The sequence below is a fragment of the Lissotriton vulgaris genome, chromosome 7, assembly GCF_964263255.1.
Source record: "Lissotriton vulgaris chromosome 7, aLisVul1.2, whole genome shotgun sequence".
Taxonomy (NCBI): Eukaryota; Metazoa; Chordata; class Amphibia; order Caudata; family Salamandridae; genus Lissotriton; species Lissotriton vulgaris.
The window spans coordinates 488196390-488219881 of record NC_141695.1 but is presented as its reverse complement, the minus strand read 5'-3'; positions in this window follow the sequence as shown (position 1 = coordinate 488219881).

Here is a 23492-nt window from a genome sequence, read left to right as displayed (position 1 = left end):
GTCTTAGGTATAAATGCTGCTGATGCACTTTATTGTATTTGTAAGGAATAGTAGTAATTCATATTTTTAAACTCCAGTCTGCATATGCACTATTTGGGAACCGTAGTAATGAACTTCCACTTTTTAGATCTCCTGCATTTAATAATGTCTTTAGCTGTCTTTTTCTTTAAAGTTTTTTTTTTTACCTTTGGTCCATAGTATGCATGTATAATTGTACCCCCACGTTGTGAATTGTAATTCATATTAATCATGGTTGATGATTGAAATGTTTCTGTCTTTTTAAAACTCTGCTGAAATAAAAAAACAATTTAATAAGGAACATTTTGAAGATTTTTTAAAACATATTTTGTTGATATAATCAAAATTAATCATAAACTAATTTTAATCTTAGTCTTTCAGTGACTTTATGTTTTTTCTAATCGTATACTACATTCAAGTTACATGAAATGATACCCTTCCCCACTGCACACAGCCTTTGGATGAAGATGACCGCCTACCCGTAATTTATATGAAATCCACAAATCTTAGAGGAATTATACATGTTATGTGTGGAGAAAATGATGTCTGGCCTCTCTTGTAAATCCTTCATGGAACCTTTTTGCCAAGACCTTTCTTTGGAGGCAGCATTTATTTAGGTTAACCATGAGTTTTGTTTTTAAGTGGTTGCCTTCAGACAAGGCTGAGAATGATATCAGAGAATGGTCCATTCAACTCAATAATCTTTATTTCGGTTTAAAAACCATAAAAGATACACATACACATATAATAAAAACATCTCAAAAGTACCGACAGACTTTAACATTGATATTCGGAATGCGCACCCAATACAGACCTTTCTTAACAATTTATAATAATAAATATATTTAAAGACAATTTTATGAAACATTAAAAGGTTTCATTGGATCAGATCTGAATAATATATACAAAGTGCATTATGCAATTAATACTTTTCCTTTGATATGATACAAAATTAGTAAAATGTTGGTCGTAAGTTCAATGTGACCAACCTAAAGTGCAAATGCAAAATAAGAAGAAGTGCTTAATTCATTGCCATTAAAATATCCTTAATTACTAATGGTGGTACCAGTTTTTTAAAATGAGTGGGAAGGTTGCAGCCTATTGTGGTTGCAGAAATAGGGCAAGGTGTCTCCAAAAGAAAGAGATGAACGTGAGTGAGTGAGGAAAGATACTCCTGTGTCTGTTGTGCCCTCAAACACCCTTGCAAGTGTAGAGCATCATCATTGGGCACTACTGCTCGTGGGGGTTGCGCTGCAGTCCCTCACGGGCCCTCAAAGAAGGCTCTTTGATGGAGATATTTTTAGGAGTTGCCGCATTTGTGCATGTGGGTGTGTGGGCTAAGTGAAGGTTGTGAGTGAAAAGGGGAGTAAAATAACCCATTGGTATCCCAGTATATTTATTAGAGGGTCCTCGGGTTAGGTTAAAATCAGAACGGGGGAGATGCTCTTTATGCTGGTGGAGTGGGAAATAAACAAATAAATCCTCACTTCTCTCTTCCTGTGTGACTATGTAGTGCGGTGTGTCTAAAAGTGAGTGGTCGACATGTTTTGCGCTATCAAATGGTCCCTAATGGATCCTAGAGCACTTCTTCAGTACCGTAGATGTGAGTTTAAAACTGGGAGGAGTAGGGAAAAAGACACCCTATAATCCTACCATACCTTCAATGAGGATGTCAGAAGTCTTAAAGAGCACTGTCTTAGTCATCTGCTCTAGTTTAAAACCCTTCTTGAAATAGAAGAGGGCTCTTTCTGCTGGAAAAGCCGGCTAACAATGCTGGGGACCTAACAGCCTGCCCATTCTACCTGTAATTTATATGAAATCCACAAATCTTAGAGGAATTATACATGTTATGTGTGGAGAAAATGATGTCTGGCCTCTCTTGTAAATCCTTCATGTAACCTTTTTGCCAAGACCTTTCTTTGGAGCCGGCATTTATTTAGGTTAACCATGAGTTTTCTTTTTGAGTGGTTGCATTTAGACAAGGCTGAGAATGATATCAGAGAATGGTCCATTCAACTCAATAATCTTTATTTCGGTTTAAAAACCATAAAAGATACACATACACATATAAGAAAAACATCTCAAAAGTGCAGACAGAATTTAACATTGATATTAGGAATGCGCACCCAATGCAGACCTTTCTTATAATATATGTAATTTATTTTCTTTAGCACCCATTTCGACGTATTGGAATTTATCTGTAATATACCTTATCTAAATTTAAGATAGAGTTTTTGCCAACTGTAGCTAGACATCATCTAGGAATATCTCCAAACTCCAGATTGGTTTCATTAAAAGAAACCACAATGTCAATGTACCTGAAGCTGGGCTATGTGATAGACTGTCTTGAATGTAGGCCCAAAAGATTTCCTTTAGTAGTTTTTTAGAGGCCATACTCAATTCAGCGGACATTCCCAAAATTGTTTAACTCCTAGTTTATAGAACCAGTCATGGATATGTTTCAGCCATGTTAGCCCTTTATTATTTATGAACTTAAAATTTCCTGTAGTACTTCTCTATAGTGGACAAGCTCTGTTGTAGACCACAAGCGAACCTAAAACAGTAGTGGTCGTAGACTCGCCTGGTAGTCTATACGGCGTATATTAAGATCCATTACTATGGGAGTTAGCAGCGTGCTCTTTGGAAGGCCCAGTAATTTCCTAAAAAACTTATTCTCCTCCACCACAAGAGCGTTGTTATTTGAAGGGCCCCAAAATTCTGCCCCATATAAGCCTGCCGATTGTGCCCTGTGTTTGTATACCTCAAGGGCAGGGGAAACAGCTTTAGATGAAGAACTCGCGTGTTGTTTAGCAATAGGTATGGAATTTTGGTATAAGATAGTCTTGTTCTTCTCCAGTTGCGATTTCCAATTCATTTTGGTGTCCAAGGAAATACCTAAGTAGCTAAAACTATGTACATATTCTAATCTCTGGTTTTTAACAGTTAGATTCTTTTTAAAGGATTTGTGTGGATTAATTGTCTTGTATTTTGTTTTATTCGAGTTTATTTACAAGCCTTTAGACTCACAGTAAAGCCCAAAGGTATCTAATAATCTTTGTAAACCTTTCAGTGTTTGGGAGATTGAGATGGTATCATCGGCAAATAGAAGTGCTGGTACTGGCACACCCCCCAATTTGGGGGAATCATGATCACAATCCATATAGTGAGAACAAAGTGGGGGCCAGCAAACAACCCTGCCTTACACCCCTGCAAACCTTAATAGGATCAGTAAGTTCACCGCTGGGCCCCATTTAACCCATGCAAAGTTGTCCTCATGCAACCTTAATATATGCATGAGTATTTCTCCCAGCACCCCTTGTTTTCTTAGGGATTTCCAAAGGAGATTTCTGGGGATGAGGTTGAAGGTGGCCTTTAAGTCAACAAAGGCAATATACAAATGGCTCTTCTTGAATATTGTATATTTCCCATTCATACAAAGAAATCTCAAAACCTAGTGCTCGTTTTCCATGATTTCGATAAAGCTGCACCTGCAGCCACTGAGTTACATGTAAAATTTATATATGTCCCCCAAACCTCTTTATCATGTTTCCACATGTCTCCTGGTATCTTGACTGGGCCAGGTGCCTTCCCTGGTTTAATTGCATCAAATGCTGCCAAAGTTTCTTCAAGACTAAAATGTAATGGGGCTGAAGTAGCATTGATTACAAATTCTAGTGGACTGCACTCTGCATCGCATTCGGCTATTGAGTAATAGTGGGAAAAATGGTTTATTCATGTGTCTGCATCCGAGAAGAGATCTTAAGTACACCTTCCCCTGTTATTGCCTTTCGATTTTAGACACCAGAAGCTTAGATGGTCTTTAGTTTTTGCTGCAGTAGTTAGTTCTGCCCAACTGTTGTCATCCCAAAGTTTCTTAGCTACAATTAGTAACCTAAGTCATAAGTCATAAGTCATAAAATTTATATAGCGCGCTACATACCCAGAGGGTCTAAAGGCGCTTAGGGCGGGGAGGAGGATTACTTGTCAAATATCCACGTTTTAAGTTGCTTTCTGAATGCTAGGTGGTTCTGGGTAAGGCAAAGGTAGGTGGGGAGTGAGTTCCATGTTTTGGCTGCCAGGTATGAGAAGGATCTACCTCCCATGGTGGTCTTGTTGATACGAGGTACAGTGGCGAGAGCTTGGCTGGAAGATCGTAGTTGGCGGGAGGGGGTGTAGAAGGACAGTCGTGAGTTGAGGCATTCTGGTCCGATTTCGTAGAGTGCTTTGTGTGCGTGGGTTAGAAGTCGGAAAGTGATCCTCTTATTGACGGGTAGCCAGTGGAGGTTTTTCAGGTGACCAGAGATGTGTTCGTTAAGCGGGATGTCTAATATGATCATGGCTGAGGCGTTTTGGATTCGTTGGAGTTTTTTCTGGAGTTTAGCGGTAGTCCCTGCGTAGAGGGTGTTTCCGTAGTCCAATCGGCTCGTGACCAGAGCATGGGTGACTGTTTTTCTGGTTTCGGTGGGGATCCAGCGAAATGTTTTTTTGAGCATGCGAAGAATGTTGAAGCAGGATGAGGAGACGGCGTTGACTTGTCTGTTCATTAAAAGTGAAGAATCCAGGATGACACCTAGGTTCCGTGCGTGATCTGTCGGGATGGGTGCTTTTCCAAGGGCTTCCGGCCACCAAGAGTCGTCCCATGCAGAGGGGGAAGTACCTAAGATGAGGACTTCTGTTTTATCTGAGTTCAGTTTCAGACGGCTGTGTTTCATCCATTCGGCAACTTCTTTCATTCCTTCGTGTAGGTTAGTTTTGGCGGTGCTGGGGTCATTGGTGAGTGAAAGGATCAGTTGAGTGTCATCCGCGTAGGAGATGATGTTGAGGTTGTGTTGGCGGGCGATGGCCGCGAGGGGGCTCATGTATACGTTGAAGAGGGTGGGACTGAGTGAAGAACCTTGTGGTACGCCGCAGATGACTTCAGTGGCCTCGGACTTGAATGGTGGAAGTCGGACTCTCTGGGTTCTTCCGGTGAGGAACGAGGTGATCCATTCCAGTGCTTTTCCTTGTATTCCGATGTTTCTGAGGCGTTGTAAAAGGGTGCTGTGGCAGACTGTGTCGAAGGCTGCAGAGAGGTCGAGGAGGATGAGGGCGACTGTGTCTCCATTGTCCAGTAGAGTTCGAATGTCGTCTGTTGCTGCGATGAGGGCGGTCTCAGTGCTGTGTTTTGCTCGGAAACCAGACTGTGAGGGGTCGAGGGATTTGTTGGCTTTGAGGAAAGCGGCGAGCTGGTTGTTGACAGCTTTCTCGATGACTTTGGCCGGGAATGGAAGGAGCGAGATGGGGCGGTAATTTTTGAGTTCGGTGGGGTCCGCTGTGGGTTTTTTCAGAAGGGCGCTGAGTTCAGCGTGTTTCCAGCTTTCCGGGAAGGTGGCGGATTTGAAGGAGCAGTTGATGACGTCTCGGAGGTGCGGTGCTATAACGGAGTCTGCTTTGTTGAAGATGTGGTGAGGGCATGGGTCTGTGGGGGATCCTGAGTGGATGGAGTTCATCAGGCGGGTGGTGTCCTCAGTGGAGATTGGGTTCCAGTCGTTAAGGGTGTTCAAGGGGGGTGAATGTTCAGCATATGGTTGGGTGGGTTGATCGCCGGGTTGGTTGTCGAAGATGTTGTGGATGTCTGCAATTTTGTTGTGGAAGAATGTGGCTAGGGAGTCGCAGAGAGCTTGAGAGGGGGTGATGTCGTTGGAGTTGGCCGAGGGATTGGTAAATTCCTTGACGATGTTGAAAAGTTCCTTGCTGTTGTGGGCGTTGTAGTCTAGTCGATCCTTGAACGCTGTTTTCTTGGCCTTTCGGATAAGTTGGTGGTGTATGCGGGTGGCGTTTTTGAAGGCGTCCTTGGTGCTGGTGGTTGGGTCTTTTTTCCAGGCCTTTTCAAGGGAGCGGCAGAGTTTCTTGGACTTCTTAAGATCATCGTTGAACCATGAGGCCTTCTTGCTGCTAGGTTTGCTTTGACGTTTTTTCAATGGTGCTAGGATGTCGGCGCTGTTGGATAACCATAGGGTGAAGTTGGTGGCGGCTTGGTCTGGGTTGGAAGAGTGGGCTGGGGTGTTTAGAAGGAGCGATGAGGAGATCTGGTCGCTGGTGATTTTGTTCCAGTTTCTTTGCAGAGTCGGTTGGGGGCGGTTGATGGGTTTCGGCTTGTTGTAGGTAAAGTGAACGCAGCTGTGGTCAGTCCAGAGGAGAGCCGTAGTGTGGCTGAAGGAGACGTGATTGCTGGAGGTGAAGATAGGGTCGAGTGTGTGACCTGCGATGTGGGTGGGGGAAGTGACCAGTTGTTTAAGTCCGAGGTTGGCGAGGTTGTCCAAGAGGGTGGTGGTGTTGCGGTCGTTGTTCTTTTCAAGGTGAAAGGTGAGGTCTCCCAGAAGGATGTAATCTTTGGAGGGGAGCGCTTGTGGAGTGTTGAAGTCCGTGATGTCTTCGCTGAATTTTGCGCGGGGTCCTGGTGGTCTGTAAAGGAGGGTGCCTCTGAGTGTGGTTTTGGGGTCGATGTGGATCTGGAAGTGAAGGTGTTCAGAGTTGGTGAGATTGGCGTCAGAGCTGGTAGAGATGTGGATTGATTTTTTATGGACGATAGCGATTCCTCCTCCTGTGTGGCCGGTACGGTCCTTGCGTGTGATCTTATAGTCTTCAGGGATGGCAATGGTGATGTCTGGGGCGGAGGAAGCGTTCATCCATGTTTCTGTTAGGAAGGCGGCGTCTGGAGAGATGGTGTCTAGTAGATTCCATAGGTCAATGGCGTGTCTGTGGACCGAGCAGGTGTTGAGCAGGATGCATTGTAGGTGGTTGGGGTCGGGAATCTGAGGTGAGATCGTAGCGGAGTTGTAGACGGTGCCGATGAATTTGCAGGAGTAGCAGGAGAAAGGTCCATGGGTGTGTCCAGGAGCGGCTTGGACGCAGTTGGGGGTGCGACCGGGGTTAAGGGCTAGGAGGGTGGAGGCATCGTAGGTAATGCGGGAGGGCTGGGCAGCGCGAGGGGCAGGGGGACTGGCGCTGGGCGCGGTCCAGGTGCGGACGGGCGTAGACGGGCTTACCTTTGGCGCACCTTCGGCGTGGATTGGGCGCGGTCGCTGCGCGTGGACGCTGCGCGCGGGAACTACTGTCATATATGGAGAGTGGAGGGGGAGGGGCGAGGGCGGCTCAGCTGGGAGGCGTGGCGGGCTCAAGGGAACGGAGCACAACAACAACAAGATCAAAATGGAGGGGAGGGCAGAGCAGGGCGCCGGGGGATATCACACAAACAATGCGCAGGTCCAGTTCAAAGCAGCAAGAAAAGAAAACGCTGTATAATCCTGGCGCTATGAAATCAGCAAACTTAGTCACAATGCAGCTTATTGAAAGTACGAAAATCCTGGCGCTATGAAATCGGCAAACTTAGTCACAATGCAGCTTATTGAAAGTACGCTAATCCTGGCGCTATGAAATCAGCAAACTTAGTCACAATGCAGCTTTTTGAAAGTACGATACCACGTTGCAGAGCGCAGACAGGGGAGCGATCACTCAAGGCAGAGGCGAGGAGTGAATCACAGCGCTGCGAGGTCAGAGGACGCTCTTTGATGCCAGTGGGAGGGCGGCTCAGCTGGGAGGCGTGGCGGGCTCAAGGGAACGGAGCACAACAACAACAAGATCAAAATGGAGGGGAGGGCAGAGCAGGGCGCCGGGGGATATCACACAAACAATGCGCAGGTCCAGTTCAAAGCAGCAAGAAAAGAAAATGCTGTATAATCCTGGCGCTATGAAATCAGCAAACTTAGTCACAATGCAGCTTATTGAAAGTACGATAATCCTGGCGCTATGAAATCGGCAAACTTAGTCACAATGCAGCTTATTGAAAGTACGCTAATCCTGGCGCTATGAAATCAGCAAACTTAGTCACAATGCAGCTTTTTGAAAGTACGATACCACGTTGCAGAGCAGGGCCACCACATTTTTGCCTTAGCTGCCAAGATTAGTTATTTTTTTCCATCATGGCATTCTTTATTATACTATGGATTGCCTGAATTTCTCACCCCTATTGCCCCCTTTTTTACTTTTCTTGGGGATCCTACTCAGTATTGGTATGAGGAACTCTACCAAATCTTGGTGTAGGTTCATAATTGGAATCTCTGCAGCTGGTAATCCTATACAAGGGAAAGTTTTTCCTACAAAAGTATTGTTGATCTGTTTCATAGCCGCCTCGTTTCTCCCTATAGAGGGCCATTTTAAAGCGCTGCAATTATTCATTAATAAGGTTCTATCCCACCTCCAGTGTTATCTCCAGTCCTCAAAGTAGCTGGCTGGAAAAGATCTATAGCAATGTCAAACACAATGGGTAAAGTTTACTCTCAGATCTACGGGGAATGAGATTTTGATATCTTTTCTGATTACTTTGATACCTATCTCATTCGTCAAATTTGGATCGATTATTTTCTGTCATTGAGTAAAAGACAATCCCCGCATAGGTTAGATCAACCCCATAAACTGACGCGACTCTGAAGAACCACTTACGACTGATAAAGTTTAAAAATTTAATATAAAATCAGAATTAAGTGCACATACAATCCTCTCAGGATAAGATTCAATAAGTATACAGGAACTAGAAGGAACATAAATTCCCTAAAGAACCTCAGTCTACAAAAGAATACAATCAAAATCAATTCGAGAATCAACAGATTAAAAAGCATAGATACTAAGTGGTTCCGTTGCGTCATCTACAAAAAGAAAAGAATACAAGTTAAATCTGTCCCTACTCTATGCTAGGTGACATCCCTACTTCGAAAGTTTCTATTACCCTAAAAAAAGGTGTCAGCAGTTTGACTTCCTAAGAAGTTCAAACTCTCTTAGCCTCTAATGGTAACTTACGTCGAGAAGCAGTACCCTTTCTGCCTACCCATCCGCTCTCTAAGGGTCCTCGGCCTACTGCTCTCTTGCGCTCTGTTCTTTCTCTATTTGCCTTTGCCTCAGGCCATCTGCGCTCTGATCTTCTGTTCTGCGCTCTGAGCTCTTGTGCTGCTCTTCTCCCCTGGGTGCTGTCCCTAAATACACAATCACAGTATAGGTGGAACGCCCCTTGACGCCCACCACATACACATACATATGATGTCATTTTCCAGGTCTTTCCATAGCTTCGTCTCTTCGCGTCGTCCGTTAAGTTGACCTTTCTTCTTAGACGCCATCTTCGTCTTCTTGCTGGTGACTTCATTGACATTCCATTTGACACTTTCAGAGCAAAGTCTATCTCCTCATCAGAACTTCATTCTTTACGACTATGTTCTTAACCTCATTTGGTCCTGTGAACGGTCATTTCTAAACAAGACCCAAATTCCAAGCGTCTCTTATCACGTTTAGGCCATAAACTTCGTCTAGCATTGTCACCTTAAATCTAACAAGACCTTAGACTCTTGGCTCGCACGTACAGATCAAAGCTATTCACGACTCCTGTGAGCCCACTAAATTACATACAGCAGACTACACTCCTGCGAACCCTTGGTCAGTCAGGTTAAAATCACACATGACCAAACTCTTCTAACATTCCTACAAACTCTTCTACACAGTATAACCTTTAACACACATTTATATATAACCGCATTTAGCAAATCACTTGCTTATAAGTGAATACATTTTACATAGAATATAAATCTTATACATAGAATATAAAGTTATATTCTCATTCGTTACATCGTTATATATGCTCCCTGCACATTTCTTCGTTTTACATTTCTCGCCGCTTTCTCCATTTAGAATTATACACGTACATGAATTCTACTTTGCACGTTCTGGTGTTCGTAAGCATTTCTATACATTTCTATATTAGCCCACTACGTATACGGGCCTTCTAATTTAAAGTATTTTCTAAAGTGAATACAAATACATTTCCTATTACATTGGTTACATCGGCTAATTTTACTCTACAAATACTACTTCATGTCACAACTTCCACGTTTATGCGATATGCTCATGAATATGGTATAGATATACTTTTTTATTCAAATTGCGCTCTCTCAGTTCCCCCCTTTGATGACCTCTAGTGGTCATCACTAAAATGCAATTTGAATGTTGCATTACACAGAACTAGTCACAAGATTCCCTCTTTTTATCGTTTCGAGAGCTCTTAAACTTTTATACTGTTGATCTTGTAAAGCAGCTAATCTCCTTTCTTGCTCTCTCATGGACCTTTGTAACCGTTTCGTCCTATACCATTTGTACAATTTCACTAACCCTAACAATGTAATTATGCAAATTAATACTATTAATACAGGTTTTAATATATACCACACAATGCTTTTGCCTAGATTGGTAAACCAATTTCCAACCTTTCCCATTCCGTGACCTACTTTTTCCCAAACATTTACTTTTGTTAAATCTTCGATTTCTTGGTGTATCTCTGTAATGTTATGTATGACTTTCTCAAGTGGTTTTGAATTATCTGGTATGTAAGTACAACATTCCTGGACCTTCAGAGCCTTGCAGACTCCGCCCTCTTTTGCTAGCAGAACGTCTAAAGCAAGACGGTTCTGAAGAACCATTGCTCTAATCGACTGCATCTCTCCTTCTATTAGCATCAATGACCTTGCAGTACTTGCAGATAATCTATCTACAACTGTAGCTAGTATCCTGATCTTAACATCGTTAAGTATTAAACCCAACATAGGAAACATTGCTCCAAATATGTCTCCAACTACTTCAGCATCTCCTATTTCTCTTTTCGCTCTTATCGAAGCCTTTCCTTCTATGATCGCTAAATCCTTTGCATGATATATTTTGGGGAAGACAATTGCCAAGTAACACGAACCATACCAATTGTCAGGCAGTTTTACATAGGCATTTCTCCCACATACAAAATATACATTAGGAATAGCTTGCATATCTTTCATGAAATCTTTCGTATAGTACTCTAACCCAAAAGCATGTTCGCAATTTACTTTACCTACAAATACACTCTCATAATATGTCTTGCTTCGAGTTAAACATAACTTTCCTTTCTGCGTTCTATCCAAAGCTATTGGACCATTGCTCCCTTTCTTCTTATGTGCTTTTTCTTCTTCGGTCCAATCAGTTTTCCACTGTCCTGACATTTTTAGAATCTTCTGCCTCCTGTATCTGTCATCTACTTGTCCTATAAACTTTTTCTCTACCTCTGACACTTTGCAAGTCAGATTATTTCTGCGTGCATATGAAGTATCTAGTGTATCCCAAGGAAGAAAGAATTTGGCTAATCTATCCTCCTTTTTATAATAGTCCCACTTATTCATTTGTTTATAATTCGGGACTTCAGGCAGTACCGAATCATAATTTGAAAAGTAGTACTCAAACCCTTCTCTACCATAAAATATACTGAGCAGTAAACTACATGTTATCCCATAAGTCAGTGGGAGATGATGATATCTGATACCTTCGTCTACAGAAGCCGGCAATTGCATACAAACGTAACAATCTTTGGCCTCCATGGCATCGATATACTCGTACAATAGTTTGGCATATGCGTTTGACCTAAAATTTCCCTGTGACTCGTCTACGTGTAACCTACGAGCTTCTTTTGCCAATAACGCCTTTTCACGAATAACATTGCTCTCCTCCTTCTTCCCAACAAGAGCGGGTTTCGAAGTCGTTACAGGCTTTACATCTGCTGTTTCTTTTTCACTTGCATGTCCTACCATGTATGATATGGTAACTACTGTAATAATGAGAAAAATTACTACTGCTATTAGTGTACCTATTATGCATTTGGCTTTTCGGTTTGGGTTGCCGTTCTCCATGTTATCAAAACAGCGTAGCTCCTTCTTTCTCGCGAAAAAGTTTTCTTTACAAGTCTTTATTTTCTTTATTTGATTTCTCAGTCTGTGAAACGTTCTTAATCAACAAAAGTCTCTTTTTCACAACAATGTCTTTTTATCTTCAGCAACAGACAACCCTAACCCTTCTCCATCCTCTAAATGTAATCCCTAATTTTATTCTTCTTTCCACTCGGCGCTAGGTTATCTTCTTCTTTATAGCTTAAACACAAAAGTCTTTATGCATCTATAATGATTCTCGTACCTGCAGCTTTAATAACATGTTCCAATAATTCAAAACGAATGACTTTTTCTTCTTGTTCTGGAATTTGATGACCAAAAGTTGGAAACTGTAATCGATTTAGCACTAGATCTTTGATCCGACTTAGGTAAGGGGGTATGGGAAGTGTGAAAGTCAGTAACCCCTCAGTCTCGATTCCAGGCGTCAACATCCATATCTCCACTGCCACAAATGGATCGAGATCGATTACTTTCACTTCTCTCACTCTCCCAGATTTCTGTCCCCAAGACATCTGCTAGATAGGTCCACTCTGGGGTGGCGTACCTTCGGCAGGGCACACGTACCCTTCTTGATCTTCTCGGACTCTCAGAGCCTGAATCCGTAGTTTCTTCTTCTTGCTCTGAATCTTCAGCGATCGGGACAAGGGTGCTCTCTGGATTTGCTCTCAAGGTTGACCCTCTCCTTCTTTCCGGCCAACTAGCTTCTCCATTCCTTGTCCTCCTGCTCCTTGTTCTTGGACTCGTTTCTTGATCACTTACAGCTTGTTCGGTATCTGACTCGAATTCCCAGCTACTTTCTTCTTCTGAGACAGCTTCGGTCTCACTGATGTCTTGACCATCGTCAGCCTGCTCCGACACAGGTTCAGCCTCTTCAATCACCTCTACAGCTTGACTTTCCCTCTCTGTGGCTTCTCCGCTTTCTGCTGGATTTTCATCCGAGAGAGGAGCTGTTTCTTCTAGAGGTGTTGGCACTCTTTGGGTGTGTGAGGCGTGTATCCAGTTGGGCAAGCCTCCACACTTTACTGCAGTGTTCGTAACTAGTATGACTTGAAATGGTCTTCGCCAGCGCACGTCTAGACAGTTCTTCCTGACGTGCTTCTTTACAAGGACCCAGTCCCCTGGACACAGGTCATGGCACAGGTCTTGAGCTGACGGAACCTCTGCAGCCTGGACCTGGAGGGACACAGAATGAATGGCATCAGATAGTCCCTTGCAGTAGTCCAAGATCAAATCGTCTGTGATGTTCAACAACGCTGCAGTCGGAACCGATGGCAGTCTCATAGCTCTCCCCATTAGCACCTCGTGTGGAGAGAGACCTGTCCTTCTATCTGGTGTGCTACGTATGCTCATAAGAACCAATGGAAGTGCGTCTGGCCAACTCAGGGATGTCGATGAACAAACTTTGGCAAGTCTGGACTTTATTGTGCTGTTGATTTGCTCTACGATCCCTGAAGCTTCTGGTCGATAACTGCAATGGAGCTTCTGGTCGATACTCAAAGCTGAACATAGCATCTTCACTATTTCGCTGTTGAAATGAGTTCCTCTGTCCGATTCCAAAGAGGATGGCACCCCAAACCTCGGTATTAACTCTCTAAGCAACAATTTCGCTACTGTAAGTGTATCGCATCTACGTGTAGGATAAGCTTCTACCCATCTAGAAAATATACAGACAATCACTAAAACATATCTGAGTCGATTGCATTTGGGCATTTCAATAAAATCCAGCTGCATTCTATTGAAAGGCCCCCCAGACCTTCCTATGTGACTCAACGTAACTGGTGTTCTCTTTCCTACGTTTAGTTGCTGACAGATCGCACAACGCTGACATACTGCTTCTGCCGCTACCCTAAATTTCGGATTAAACCACGTTTGTCTGAATACTCTCACCATAGCATCTCTACCTATGTGTGCTGATCCATGCAATTTCCTTGCCATTGGACTAACAAGTTCGTTTGGTAAAACTGCTCTCCCATCTGCAGAAATCCAGAAATTCATTTCACTTTTAGTACAACCTGCTGTTTCCCAGCCCTTTTTCTCATCATCTGGTGCATTTTCCTGAACACATTTCAGTTCATCCCACGTATCTACAGTGTCTAACAACATAGTCAAATCAGTTCTTTCCTGTATTCCCCCCACTTTTACATTGGTGTGAGAATATCCCTGTTCAGCACAGTAACGTGCTACTTCATCTGCGTATCGGTTGCCTTGCGACACAAAGTCTACATTCTTCGTGTGCGCGGCACATTTGACAACCGCGATAGCTGTTGGACCTTGTAATGCTTCTAACAGTAGTCTCACGAATCCTCCATTCCTAATGGGAGAACCCGAGGAGGTCATGTAACCTCTTTGAGACCATAACTGCCCGTAATCGTGAACTACCCCGAAACCATACTGGCTATCGGTGTATATGGTGACTCGAATTTTGTTACCTGCCAAACAGGCACGCGTCAAAGCAATAATTTCAGCTACCTGAGCGGAATGTACTCCTTCCAGGCAGGCGGCTTCCACAACTCTGGTAATTGTACAAACTGCATATGCTGCTCTCAGCTGACCAATATCGTCTCTTACGCATGAACCATCAACAAAGAAAATTTCATCGGGATCAGTCAACGGTTCATCTACGATATCTGGTCTCGGTTTGGTGCATAGTTCAGTCACATCAAGGCAGTCATGATCTGTACAAATTTCATCATCAATCTCACTTGGAAGTGGCATCAAAGTAGCAGGATTCAAAACAGAGCATCTCTTCAGGGTCACATTCTCGGCAGCCAATATGACTTGCTCGTAGCGTGTGAGCCTGCTATTCGTCAGATGCTGAGTCTTGGTCCTGGTCATTAACAATTCCACAGAATGCGGTACGTACACCACTAACTGATGTCCCATTACCACACGTTCACACCGTTCAATGCTGACACCCGTTGCAGCTACGGATTTGAGACATCCGGGCAACGCTGCGGCTACTGGATCTAATGTAGCCGAAAAGTAAGCAACTGGCCTACGCGCATTGCCGTGTATCTGGGCCAAAACTGCTAAAGCGCAACCTTCTCTCTCGCAGCAGTAAAGCAAGAATGGCTTCTCATAGTCAGGCATTCCCAAAGCCGGGGCACAACACAAGTCCTCCCTCAGCTGCAAGAATGCCATCAAACAATCTTTGTCCCATGGTACCGGATCACTCACTCCTTTGTGCGTCAGTTGTAGTAACGGTTTTGCCTTCAGTGAAAAGTTGGCTATCCACTGCCGACAATAACCGACCATGCCTAGAAACATCCTGACTTCTCTTTGTGTCTTAGGCGCGTTCATTTTCATGATCGCCTCTATTCTGTCTGGAGACACCTTCCGTTTTCCCTTTTCAATCCTATGGCCCAAGTATTGCACTTCGGTCAGACAATACTGCAATTTACTTGGAGACACCTTGTGTCCGTTCTCGGCCAAGTGATTTAACAAGGTAATGGTGTCTACCTTGCAAGCTTCCTCAGTTTCTGACGCAACTAGGAGGTCGTCTATGTACTGGACCAGAACCGAGTTCTTGGGCAGCACTAGACTTTCAAGATTTTTCTTCAGCAGCTGGTTAAAAATCGATGGGCTTTCTGTATACCCCTGGGGAATACGACACCATGTTAAAACGCGATTTTCCAGCTTAAAAGCGAAAAGATATTGGCTATCTTCATCTAAAGGAATCGAAAAGAAAGCCTGGCATAAGTCTATCACTGTGAACCATTCAGCTTGGAACGGTATCTGAAACAATATCACTGATGGATTCGGTACCACTGGACAACATGAAACAACGATATTATTAATCTTTCGAAGGTCCTGCACTATTCTGTATTTTCCACTAGGCTTCTGCAAACCCATAATCGGGGAATTACATGGACTTCCCACGATCTCCTTCAGTATTCCCTGTTTAATCATGGACTCGATCACAGGCTTTATTCCTGCAATCGTCTCCGGTGTCAACTTATATTGTGGTGTTCTTGGATACTCGGCATTGGGTCTTACCATGATCTTTACCGGTTCTACTCCTTTGATCAGTCCTATTTCTTCTCCAGTAAAATCCCACACCTCAGCTGACACAGTCTCCTTCAAATCCTGTGGAAGCTCCTCCACCGTTAAGGTAGGATATAGTTCCACGCATCCCTGCGAGTTTACAACTTTAAAATCTGCATCATCATCGTTAGTCTGCACTTCTACTCCTTCAGGTGTGCAATATATTGTGCAATTTAATTTACACAACAGATCTCTTCCTAGCAAACACACAGGACTAGAATCACAGATCACAAACTGATGTTCATCACTGTAGTTTCCTATTTTCACTGACACTGGTTCTGTTAGAGGATTCGTCATTCTTCTATTTGCGACTCCTACCACCGGAATCGTTTCTCCCGACATTGGCAGACCTAGGACTACCGCTGATCTCAAAGTGGATCTAGTGTCCCCCGTATCCACCAAAAAGGTCGTAGGACATCCAGCTACTTCAGCTTCCACGTATGGTCCTCTCTGATCTACCTCCAGGGCTGCTCCTAGAGTACAGTCTTCCTCCCTATTCACTCGTTGCCCTGTAAGAGGATCAACGTAGTAGCATTCTTCTCCTCCTACGAACAATGGCATTTGTCTATAGGTTTTCCCTCCGTTTGTGATACGAGGCGGTTGAGGAAACGGGGCTCGAGGAGTCTGAGTCCCCCCTTTGACAAACTTTCCCTTCGGGACTGCAGCTCCCTTAACCACGTTGTTCTGAACCTCATCCTCCTCCTGTTCTAATTCGCCCGTCTCGACATTATATGGACACTCACGTCTCCAATGTCCTACCTCGTTACACTGATGGCACCTCGTTGTCTTTTTCAGTGTCGCGATACCTATTCTCGGTCTCGGTCTTTCTTCCTCATCTCTGCTTTGATTATTCTGTTTCTTTCCTGGCGTTCCTGTTCCCTGTTGTCTCTGTCCACCCTTTCCAGCTGATTGCATCTGCACTAGCATCAGCTTTTCCTTAAGTTTCTTTGCTTTCGAATCTATTTCATCGCTACAGTACCTCGCATACCTCAGAATCTCATCTAAAGGTTTGTTTTGCCAACAGATCAAATGCTTTTGAATCATCAGGCTTATGTCCGGTCTCAATCCTAGGACAAACTTCGACACAAACTGTCCTATGTCTTTGGGATCCATTACATCCAACCCACTGTACTGTTTGAATGCTTTCAGCAATCTCTCATAAAACTCGTGAACGGTCTCCTTAGGCTCCTGAGTTGTTCGATCTATCTTAACCCAGTCTATGTCTTGCACCGGCACTTTCTCTTTTAGCCATGCAATTACTCTCTCGTATTTTTCCATGACTCTATCTGATGGACCATTCGTCCGGGCATCCCTCGGAGGCTCACAAGTGGGCCATTCGATACTAAGTTTGCATGCCGTCCACAAATCTCCGGGTACTACGATATCAAACAGAGTGTTCAAATCGATCCACAGTACCTTAGAGATCTTCACGAATCTCTCTACCTGCTTATACCACTCAACGGGGTTCTCTCTAAGCTTTGGAAAGGAATTGGTAAATGCCGCTAAATCCCCCCTACTCCAGGGCACATGGACGTAGTTTCCGTTCGCGATTTATTGCAAAGGGAAAGCTTCCATCCGCATTAGCTCTCCATCCTGGGACCTCGCAAGTGTACTCCTTCTGACGGATCCCCTCTTAGACCATCTTTCCTCCCATTTATCCAAATCCCTCCATACTCGGATACTCAGGATTAGTTCCTTTATGTGTACTTTTAGCCCAATCGTCCTACGCTCATCTAGATCCTGATCCGTGCAAGTTAGCCTATGGTTACCCTGTAAAGCTTTAGTTCGTGACATGTCTATCATATACCTGTCCGCTAATTCAGATAATTTTTCATGAGCTGACCTTGCTTTCCGAGTAACATCCTTAGATATAAACAGTATTTCATCATGATCATACAGCTCTATCCTTTCCATCGGCAATGTGCCGTCTATGATTTCATCCAAGTCTGATTTCAAACTCATTACATCGAGCCGTTTTGCTTTTATCTCAGCTCTCAGTACCTCACTCCTAGGTGGTTCTTTTACATCCCTCTCACCCCCACTACGAGTCCTACGTCTAAGCACAGGTGAGTTATGAGGCGTCCTTCTTGCTTCTCTTTGTTCCCACCTCTCTAGATCCCAAGCTTTTCCATCCACCCTTGGGGTATGGTGGAACAAGGATCTATTCCCCATCACTGCATCCTGTCTTTTCGGATCGGACTCTTTAGGTGCGAGATAGGATCCCCCGTTCTGTTCTATCTCCCTGTAACTCCCTTGCTGTCTGGTGTCGCTCAATAAACGATAAGATCCTTCACGGTCCTCCATGTTCCCGCGATCTCGTCCGTGATCACCGGATGTATGGCGAGACCCTTCGCGACTCCCTATATTCTCGTGACTCCAATGTCGCACGTTTTCTCCCGGGGCATGGTGAGTGCACCTGAAACTATCTCGGTACTCCTGCGTCCTTCGTTCCCCCTCACTAAGGATGGGGCGAGGCACTCCCCCACACCCTGCGCTCCTGTCATCGCACATTTGTCTGCTGCCACTGGTGGTAAGGCAAGTATCTCCTTTGCTTCCTTGACTCCCTCTTTCCCACTCCGGGCTGCTTTCGCCAGCTCCGCAGTGAGAGAGGATCCTGTTATCCTGGTCTCTCCATTCTGCTCCTGTTTCTAATCTTTTATTCTGAGCCTCTTCGGCAGCATCCCATTCTTTCAAATACTCCCTTAATTCCTTATAGGATTTCGGTTTCGGTCCCCTCAAATCCATCTGTCCTCTTTGACCCCCTTGTTCTATCCAGGGACCCGTTGCTGAATCTAATGGGGTACTCCGACTCTTTGGTGCTAGCAACTGCCTTTGGGAATTGATCGTATTATTCCTACTTTCCATCTCTGCCCTTTCCCTGTCCCATTGTGCCTGTTCCTCCTGCTGGGCTCCCTCTGGGTTGTAGATTGACACTATAGGACCTATGGTAACAGGTACTTGTAAAGCATCTGGCATTTGATACGACCTTGCATGCTGTGTTTCTGGCACCTTCTGGACCACGAATCTTCCCACTACTCTCTGTTCGGGACTAGATTGAGGTACTTCCTCACCTTTCCTGGTATCCCACTCTGTTACTGGGAGTGGTTTATATTCCCCCCATCTAGCTCCGTCCCCTTGCTGTAGTTCGGGACTTTCGGCTTCTCTGTTGTACGGAGGTGGTCTATCTGTTAATAGTCTCTCTATCAGATCCTCATCTGGTTCGCTATCCTCATCTTCTTCTAGAGGTTTCTTTTCTCCCGTAGTCTCTAGCATTGTGAACAGTTTATCTGCTTCTATCTTTTGCACTCTCCACCTTTTAGCTTCATCGTCCCATTTAGCATCCTGCACTGCTTTTACTGATCTTCTCACTCTTTCTTGGCGTCTACTCACGCTCTTCTCGTGTGCTGCTCTAAACCATGCATTAAGGGCTTCGAACTGTGTTGGCCTCGGTAGAGGTCTTGTTGCAAGCATTACCGCTTTCAGTTGGTTCAATACTTCTAGCTTAAACGTCCCGTATCTCGGAAACGTCAGTTCCTTATTCCCTTCTGTTAGCTTATTCCACTCGGAGATCCATAGTATTGAGTGTAAGCCTACATTCACTGCCATATGATAAGCTGGTGTGCCTTCTGGTGGAGCTTCTTCTCCTGCATATAAGTTTCTTCTATCTCTCTTAAAGATCGCCCTTAAACGCTTAAAACACTTCATTTTCAAGAATCTACGATTTTCCTTATTAATTCTCTTCCTTGTTTACTTCCCGATGACAAACCACCAATCCCTACGCGGCTCTCGCTAATCAGCCTATCCCAGCGCGGTTCTACACCAACCGGCCAATCTCAGCGCGGTTCTACGCTGACGTCACTCGTCCCCTCTGCAGCAGTTCCCCTCCTTTCTCAGCTTGCCTCGCGGTCTTGCATACGTCTCATTCATACGCTGAAAAATGACTACTTCCGTCCAAGCGATCACTTTTCTCTGACTGTACGGCCACAGTCTAACTGTAATTGTCACCTCAACTGACGAGACGTCTTCCTCTCACTTCGGACGCTCGCCTTAACTGATAGGTTACTTACACACAGTAAACGTACGACCAGCGTCCGTTACTCATACACTCACTCAAACACTCCCCCTATCATCGGTCTGCGGGCGATCAATGGTACCTCATGACCCCCTTTAAAATGGTAGACAAATTACTCTGGGTGTTCGATACACCCGAACCACTTAAGCCCTCTCTGGATCTTAAGATTTTATCCGGTTGCGCGCGCTCACAACCTTCCCTCAATCACACTACAGGCATTCAACTCCGCTTGACATTACAACACAGGTACAACATAAAACACCGCAATCTGGCAGCGCATGACCCTTATACTCACTCTCGACCGACTCTGCTGCTTTTCTCTTGACGCACCGTCAGCACCGTCTTCGGCAGGGATTCTTCTTCTGGTCGTCGATGACTAGGGACCTTGGGGTAATCTAGACCTGACCTAGGTTGTCTTCCTCAAGAAGAAAACCATCTTTCTCTGCTACCAACTGCGGGAAATGAGATTTTGATATCTTTTCTGATTACTTTGATACCTATCTCATTCGTCAAATTTGGATCGATTATTTTCTGTCATTGAGTAAAAGACAATCCCCGCATAGGTTAGATCAACCCCATAAACTGACGCGACTCTGAAGAACCACTTACGACTGATAAAGTTTAAAAATTTAATATAAAATCAGAATTAAGTGCATATACAATCCTCTCAAGATAAGATTCAATAAGTATACAGGAACTAGAAGGAACATAAATTCCCTAAAGAACCTCAGTCTACAAAAGAATACAATCAAAATCAATTCGAGAATCAACAGATTAAAAAGCATAGATACTAAGTGGTTCCGTTGCGTCATCTACAAAAAGAAAAGAATACAAGTTAAATCTGTCCCTACTCTATGCTAGGTGACATCCCTACTTCGCAAGTTTCTATTACCCTAAAAAAAGGTGTCAGCAGTTTGACTTCCTAAGAAGTTCAAACTCTCTTAGCCTCTAATGGTAACTTACGTCGAGAAGCAGTACCCTTTCTGCCTACCCATCCGCTCTCTAAGGGTCCTCGGCCTACTGCTCTCTTGCGCTCTGTTCTTTCTCTATTTGCCTTTGCCTCAGGCCATCTGCGCTCTGATCTTCTGTTCTGCGCTCTGAGCTCTTGTGCTGCTCTTCTCCCCTGGGTGCTGTCCCTAAATACACAATCACAGTATAGGTGGAACGCCCCTTGACGCCCACCACATACACATACATATGATGTCATTTTCCAGGTCTTTCCATAGCTTCGTCTCTTCGCGTCGTCCGTTAAGTTGACCTTTCTTCTTAGACGCCATCTTCGTCTTCTTGCTGGTGACTTCATTGACATTCCATTTGACACTTTCAGAGCAAAGTCTATCTCCTCATCAGAACTTCATTCTTTACGACTATGTTCTTAACCTCATTTGGTCCTGTGAACGGTCATTTCTAAACAAGACCCAAATTCCAAGCGTCTCTTATCACGTTTAGGCCATAAACTTCGTCTAGCATTGTCACCTTAAATCTAACAAGACCTTAGACTCTTGGCTCGCACGTACAGATCAAAGCTATTCACGACTCCTGTGAGCCCACTAAATTACATACAGCGGACTACACTCCTGCGAACCCTTGGTCAGTCAGGTTAAAATCACACATGACCAAACTCTTCTAACATTCCTACAAACTCTTCTACACAGTATAACCTTTAACACACATTTATATATAACCGCATTTAGCAAATCACTTGCTTATAAGTGAATACATTTTACATAGAATATAAATCTTATACATAGAATATAAAGTTATATTCTCATTCGTTACATCGTTATATATGCTCCCTGCACATTTCTTCGTTTTACATTTCTCGCCGCTTTCTCCATTTAGAATTATACACGTACATGAATTCTACTTTGCACGTTCTGGTGTTCGTAAGCATTTCTATACATTTCTATATTAGCCCACTACGTATACGGGCCTTCTAATTTAAAGTATTTTCTAAAGTGAATACAAATACATTTCCTATTACATTGGTTACATCGGCTAATTTTACTCTACAAATACTACTTCATGTCACAACTTCCACGTTTATGCGATATGCTCATGAATATGGTATAGATATACTTTTTTATTCAAATTGCGCTCTCTCAGATCTATCATATATTTTCAAATCACTGAGAATAGGCCATAGTGTAATAGATACCAGTATATAGTCTATGTAACTCTTTGAGCCAATCTTGTCAACTGCGCAACTGCAGTTGTACAGGATACTACTGGAATACTGTTTAACTCGGAATGTTGTTTACCGAATCTTCATCTTCGAAGATATTTTCAAACCCTGCCACTGGTTCAAATTTACGGTTGAAATCCCCTCCCACAATAACCTCAGCCCTAGAATTGGCAGAGGTTAGAAATTGATCTAGCTGTTGGATGACCTTAGACTCTTTACTCACTATGCCAGATCTACGATAGATATTTATTATGTATAGGTCTTTTTTCTTGGGTATTGGAATTTTTATCCCCAGAATGCCATGGGACGAAAATTCCAATTGTTTTATGTCTACACCTAGGGTAACTTTTACCCAAATAACAAAGCCCCCTGAGGGCCTCCCTCTGCCCGAGGGGATAGAAGCCACACTATAAGTTTTGTATCCTACTTTATGAGGTGTGTCCAGCATCCATGTCTCTTGAAGTAAAATTATTTCAATTTGACTAATATACTCTTGCCACACTTCATCCCCCTGGTTTCTTTTCAGGCCTGCAATATTCCACAAACTTAGTCTTAACACATTTTGCCATTTTTCCATACTTAACTCACCGGAAAGTCCTTCTCTAACATTTTCTAAAATGTTCCGGGATTGATGCTATGTGATATCCATCTACATTAATTACATTTATATATTCATTTATATATTCATTGCCAATTTCTCTTTGCTTATTCTGCAGTGAATAGGGAGCATCCACAAAAACCCTATTTCCCCAAATACTGAAACAGCTGGTGCATTTATAGTGTCGTACAATACACCATTGTCCTCAACAAGAGTATCATCATTGCTTCGAATACCAGTCTCAATTAGTTAGTTTGCCATGGTAATATAATTTGCAATTAGATTTTTAATAATTGGCATGGCATTCGAAGCAACCATCAACTCTTGATGAAATTCAGATAATTGTCAGTCCTGCTCATCCAGTTCTGACAGCACCTGAAACCTGTTAGACATCATGATCGGAGTGGCTTTGTTTGCTAAGGGGTTGATTTGTGATTTATAAAAATATCCTAAGGGAAGTACACAAATGCTAGTATTAAATATTTGATTAGGCTCACAATAGCTCAATATATGATGAACCAAGTGTGGTCTACGGAAGTTAATCACTACATAGACACCCTCAATGCATTTACAGATTGGCCTAACCACCCCACTCTCTGGACCATTAGAATCTCTTTTGCATGATAAGGGTGAAAACCTTTGTGCTTTGTCAACCAGTCTACGATCTTATTATGCAGGTCGCTCCACGTCTCTCTATGTTCCTACCTGAGTGCAGGAACACCAGCCAAAATTAAAACGTAAGGGCATGAGGCAGGGGGTAAATTCATAAAATTCGCATTAAATTTAAGACAGTTAATCCTAAAGTAAGCT